This window comes from Colius striatus, chromosome 7 (assembly GCF_028858725.1).
Source record: "Colius striatus isolate bColStr4 chromosome 7, bColStr4.1.hap1, whole genome shotgun sequence".
In the NCBI taxonomy this organism is placed as follows: domain Eukaryota; kingdom Metazoa; phylum Chordata; class Aves; order Coliiformes; family Coliidae; genus Colius; species Colius striatus.
The window spans coordinates 16,171,391-16,177,689 of NC_084765.1; positions in this window are offsets into that span (position 1 = coordinate 16,171,391).

A 6,299-nucleotide genomic window follows, 5' to 3' on the forward strand; every position below is an offset into this window, starting at 1 on the left:
AAGAGCAGATGTGAGAGCCAGACCCATTCTAGTCACACTGTGCAGCCTTGCAGTGCAGATCCTAACAGTGAGAGAGAATTGGTGGCAATGGGACAAAGCAAAGTCCCTTCCAGTCCCAGACCATCAACTTCGGCTATGCTAAGACCACTACCAACACTCCAAGTATTTCCAGTCCTTCTGAAAGCGCAATGGGATCACCTTGGCTTTTCTTTATCTGTTCTGAGGCTGCCATAGTTAGAGAATGTATGTCTTACTCCATGGTGTAAGTGAATGAGCAAGAGAGTTAAACACATCAGGCCAGACACCATGGTCACTTGAAGTGAAGAGATTAAATGCCCAAAAGCCCACTTTCAAGAATGACAATAAGACTGGGACTTTATTAACTTGGTCATAAAATGAGGACATAGAATCATAGAATCATAGAATGGTAGGGGTTGGAAGGGACCTTTAGAGATCATCTAGTCCAGACCACCTGCAGAAGCAAGTTCACCTAGATCAGATTGCATAGGAACATGTCCAGGCAGGTCTTGAAGACCTCCAAGGAAGAAGACATCTAGAGAAAGAGTTGAAGGATCTAGATCACTGTAAACCTCTTAGTACTGGGACTTCCAAGGGTCTGGATTAAAAATAAGCAGAAGCATGAGTCCCTTTTCCACATGTATTCAGCAATGCAAAGGCTGGACGGGCAATCCGACTACAGGCAAGAGGACTGAAACGAGGTGAGAGCCAAATATTTCCATTGATTTCTGCATCTGTTGCCCACTATTGACTGATTCTTCACAGATGAAGATTATAGCAATTACCAGTCTTAGGGCAGAAGGCAGGAAACAAAGCAGTGAGTCAAACGACTTGCCCACGGCCATGAGATGAGCAGCCAGAAAGGCAGCCCTGTGTTTTCTGCGTGGGTTGTTGGCAATAGGATTAGCGCTGGACATTTGATTTTTCTTGTCATAATGTTGCTAATGTTTTCAGGCAGCTATTTACCTACATAACCTTTTCCTTTTCTTTTTTTTTTTTCCCAGAAAAGCAAATTCACTGTCAAATTCAATGTTCAAAAATTCTGTGCCAGATCTCCATGTAATAATTACTGGGTTTGGAAGGTTTTTCTACTTCTCTAGGTGCTCTTAGATCCCTCTTCAGTCTTTCTTGCCTTCTTAAAAGGGCTGCATTAATTTTATTACTTTTTTTAAAGAAAGTTGACCCCAGGAGCTGGAAGTAAAATATTGGGTATCACAGACATAAATTAAAACCACAAGAATTGATAGTGCAAGAGAAGACATGTTGCAATGTATGTAGGCTACTTTTTTGCATGAAGGTGACATTCCCTGATGATCTTCTTAAAGAAGTTGTCTATGAGTTGAAATGCAGTGGGCTAGAAGTGTCAGCAATTAATTTTACAACACTACAAGACAGCATACTCCAAGATGCATTGTTTTTTATTCCACCACCCTCTCCTGATGTCTGCTTGCTGTCCCACATTTCCAAAGAGAAAATTGCTCCTAAGTGCTTCCCCATTGATCTGAGACAAGATGGCTGTTTTGTATTCTGCAGCAGCAGGTGAATCATCAATACAATATTTCTGAATTTTCACTCACCTGTTCCAGGCCCATTTCCTGAAAGACAGAGGGATTGCTGATGCTTTTGCTTCCAAATCTCAGAGCTGAATTCTCAGTTTATGGGGACAAGCTGAGTTTTTCTCTCCATCCAAGAAGCCTCCCTTCCTTCTGAAAACCCTTTCCACAAACCATTCACTATTTCTCTGGAAATCAAGTTATTTTTCTCTGAAAAATTGATTGCTGTAAAAACTTCCCAGAATTACATGTTGATTGTTGACAAAGGAGAGGAAATTCAATTGATTTTGAGGCAAAATTTGAGTAAAAAAACATTTGTACCTGAACGTGGAGATGAAAAGAGACTTGTGAGACCAGTGGCCCTGTGTTTCAAAACCAGGGGTGGGACAGCACTTTTTTGGGTAATAATAATGTTATCAGATTTAGCTAAAGACTAATCTGGCCTTCTGAAATGTGAAATCTCAGACATGGAGGTTTGCATTTAGATGCTGAGGATATTTGCCTTGCTTCTTACTTAACTCATTGGTTTGTGTCTGTGGAATAGATCTATCGTGTACAATATGTTTTGAAAATGTACTGGCACACGCTGAGGCAAAAGGCACTGGAGGAGGCTGCACAGCCCTACTCCATCTTGTCTAGAAAAGTGTATCTTCTGCCGTTTTATTTCCTTTTTCTAAGGTAGCTATCTGTTTTTTATTTTGTCTTGAGATTTACCCACTGATTGGAAGAGCAGCTCCTGCACCAGTGCTCTTTGTGTCCCAGTGGTTGCCCCTGCAGTGGGGGGAAAGGAGGCTAGGGACCATCTGATCTGAAAGACCTTTTCTCCCAGGGTGGCAGAAAACATCTCACTGCCCTTGCAGAAGAGCTGGCACATCTCTGCTGCTGCAGCCCACCTTCCCCTGAGCTCATCAGTTGTAAGAGAGCGTGAGCACGAATGTCAGTGTTTTCAAGATAATAGAAGGCTGCAAAGTTAAGAGGGAGATGAGGACTTTAATTATCTTTTTTTTTTTTCCTTCTGCCACTGCCCCAGTCCTAGAGAGGCTGCAATGACGTGGAGGCCTGGGGTGTCATTATGGGTTATTAAACTCCTTTGTGGCACTCAGAGTTGTTGAATGGAGCTGCAAAGGGATAAGAGAAAAAAAATAATGTCTTGATGGAGTTGGCTAACTCCCCTGTAATTGCTTCATGTGGCAGAGTGTAATTACTCAGACTGCGGAGGGGAAGAGGGAGAGAGAGCAGAGGGATGGGAGAAAGAAAAACAGGGAGGCCTGGGCATCCCACATGGCCATCAGGGTTGGCTCGGATGTGGTGGGAGATGTCAACTTGCCCTCCCGTTAGTGTACACTGTCCCTTCGTTCAGCTCTTGGTGTGTCATTTTCACAATGCAGACCCTGTCCCTGCAACCCCCAGGTCCACCTTGGGTCTCAAGACCACAGATAGTTGCATGGAGACCTCTCCAACTCTCACAACAAGGGATAGTAATTTTGCAGATGAGGTTTTCCTCTTGGTTCCCATACCCGAGGTGCTTTGGAATGGCAATTGTTGCAAACAATGCTTGAGGATGCATAAAATGACCATATGGATCCCACCAAATAAGGTAACATCTTGCTGTTCTCTCTGTACCACCAGTCCTGCATCCAGCAGCAGGTGAAATGAGCCTTCTGAGGACCAGCAGCACTCTGCACCTTAATGACATTTCTGGATTGGTTTTGAATATGCTTTACCCTTGAGGGATGCACAGTCACAACTGCCCATTTTATGGACTTTTCTATCTGGAGACTGGTGCAGTGAAGCAGTGTCAAACAGTGTTTGCTATTTCTGCTTTATGTCAAATTAATCCCTTAAAATCCAGCTGGATACACATGGCACTCACACATATTCAAGGAAGGTTGTGTGGTTGGAGACGGAGAAACAAAGCCGTGATGAAGACCTATCCATCTGTTGTATTTCTATCATAAAGCTTCCTAAAGGCTCCTCTTCCTCTTTAGCAAATCTGGTAGTTAGTAAAAAATGACAAAAGCTGAGAGAAGTTTCGCTTGGTTTAACCAAACAGGCTCACATTCCCCAGAAGTCATGTCTGATAGCAGCAAAAAATTAAACATGGATCCAAACAGGTGGCTTGCAGAGATGTGTATGTGCAAAGGGATGGAAATATCCAAGCTGTGGGTGGCCTTCCAAAAGGTGGGACTTTGCCTGGGAATGACACAGGAGGAAAATGTATTTTAAAAAAGTCTATCACTGGACCATCTGGGAAAAAGCAATGCCTGTCCTCTTGCAGCTATGCTGATAACACTGCTCTGCAAAATGTCCACCTGCTGCCCAAAAGGAGAACTTGCTCCCACATTGTTTCTCTCAGTTTATCTCCTCTGTCAGCTCCTCCAGGACAGGAGAATCAACCTGATTGTTTCACTGTTTTCAGAGGGAGAAAGTTTTTCCATCGCTTGTGACAGTCTGGAAGTTTTGCCCTTGGTTGTGTGGAAAGTGGGACTTGAGTTTGGCTACTTGGAGACTCTGTGCTGGAGAACATTTCTGTACAGTGCAGGACTCTCATCACCAGACTGTGATGGAGGGTGACAGATAAACAGGGCTTAAAGAGGAAAATAGTTGCACGCCTAATTTGCCATCCATATAAAGAAGAGAGATTAAAAATCAAGGGCTTTGGCATGAAATAACTGAATAGAGAAACTGATGAGCTTAAATAGAGTATTGGATTTCACAAGGAGAGAATACATAATGAAACAAAAGGAAAATAAAATACATTCAAAGAAATTCCATCTATTCATAAAATAGTCTTGAAAACTTGTCTGGTGTTATCGGCATGTTTTAACGCCACTGTTTGTCAGAAGAGCCTTTATGTGTGATCTCTGAATATGTTACAGCCTGCAGGAAGGCTGAGCGGCTTGTTCTTTCCTGAATTTATTAAAAGTACTTCAGCAATTTTCTCAACTCTTTACATGAAGTGACATTTTAAGGTTATCCTTTCAGCAAATTGATCGCAAATTTGGATAATTAGAACCCGCTTTGATGGCTGATTTTAGGTTTATCATCCATGGCAAATGCTCTTCTAAAGAGACCTTTAAACTAAGTAAGTTAACAAAACCAAACGGTCTAGCACAATGTTTTCTTTTTTCTGGTTTTCAAGTAAGAAAACTGCATGAAGGAAAAGAGATTAAATTCATTAAATAACTTGAAATTTGTTCTAAAATGGAACTGAAAACCTCAAATAAAAAATGCTGAAATTCCATATTCTACATGATGCTTTAAAGGTAGTGCAGACCTGAAGACTTCATCCAAAATTAGGATTTTTTTTAAAAAAAATCTTCAAATGCAATTCTTGTAACTCTCCTCCTATCCAAGTCCTTCTTTCCTTCCCAAAGTAATCCCAGTGAAGCTGGCCCAATCTTGGCAAGGATTTACATTGACAACACTCATGTTGTAGCTGTACATTAGGCTAGTATAGTCTCTGAATAATTTTAATTTAACATTTCCTGATTAATTACCTTAACTATGGTTTTCTACCCTTAACATCTTTGCAGCTTCATCCTAGACTATCTACCACCACCACCATTGCATGAAGTGGCCTTGTGTTGCTGTGAAGCTGCATGGGACAATTTCTTCAGCAAAGCAAATAGGCAATGGCTGCAATAGGCTGCTTCTACGTTTTCTTTGTATGTTTGTATGTTACTCACATTAATGGAGTTAAAGAAGCCTCAGCGAGGGCTCTTCGTTGATGTATAGCATTAAAGATGTGATGTAGTTTTGTGACCTCTTTTTGGAGTTGGTTCTTTCTGCCATTCTTACCAGATTATCTTCAGATGACCAATACCATCTTAGTTTGCTTTTAATTCACATGAGATCTACTCCCTACATACCAGGAAGAGCTAAAAGCAGAGTGGATTCAGATTTCCTAAGGCAAGACACTCGTCCAATCTAGATGCCTGCTTGCTTGAAAGAGCTGTTGGTGGCAGTATACTGAGTTACTGCTTGGCTTTCATCCTCCCTATATCAGAAAAAGTATTGAAGATAAACTTATTACTCCACAAAAATCCAAGAATTTTTCTCTTTGCTCTCTGGAAAGGACCAGATCTCTTGGGGGGTAAAAACTGGGATGAATTGCTGTGATTGACTTCTGTGGGATTGTCTGGGATGGGCATGCCTCTTCACACTCTGTGTGATTGGGGTAAGATATAAATGTTCTAGCATGGGAGTGAGTGTCATTATTCTTGATAGGCCTGTCTATGAGATCTCTGAGAAAAAAACCTTACTTCAAAGAAGTCAGGACAGAACATGGAAACAGGTAGCATGGAGGGCAATCTGCAAGAGGTCCTAATCTCCTTAAGTTTCACAGAAAGATTAACTTCAGCAGCAGATAGACTGTGTTTTAAATTAATGCTGTCCTACGGTCATCCCCAAAATTTTTCCTTCCCTTAGCTAGGAGGCAATCAATTCCTAGGCAGGTTGGCGAGCCTGGTCATGGAAAACAGCTGTCGCTCCTTAGGTGGCAATGGTCTCTCTGTGGCAGCGTGAAGCAATGCCAAACATCTGTTCTGTGCATCTACTGTCAAAAATGGGCTCAAAGGAGTTTTGAAAAAGTCTGTAGTGAGCACACACAGCTGGACCACCTGACTAAGGCAGTAGCATGGGAGTGAGCACCAGTATCTCAGAGCAGTGTTCTCTGTATCTCGGCTTGTCTGACTACAACAGTCTGCCTCAGACAGTGGCACAAAA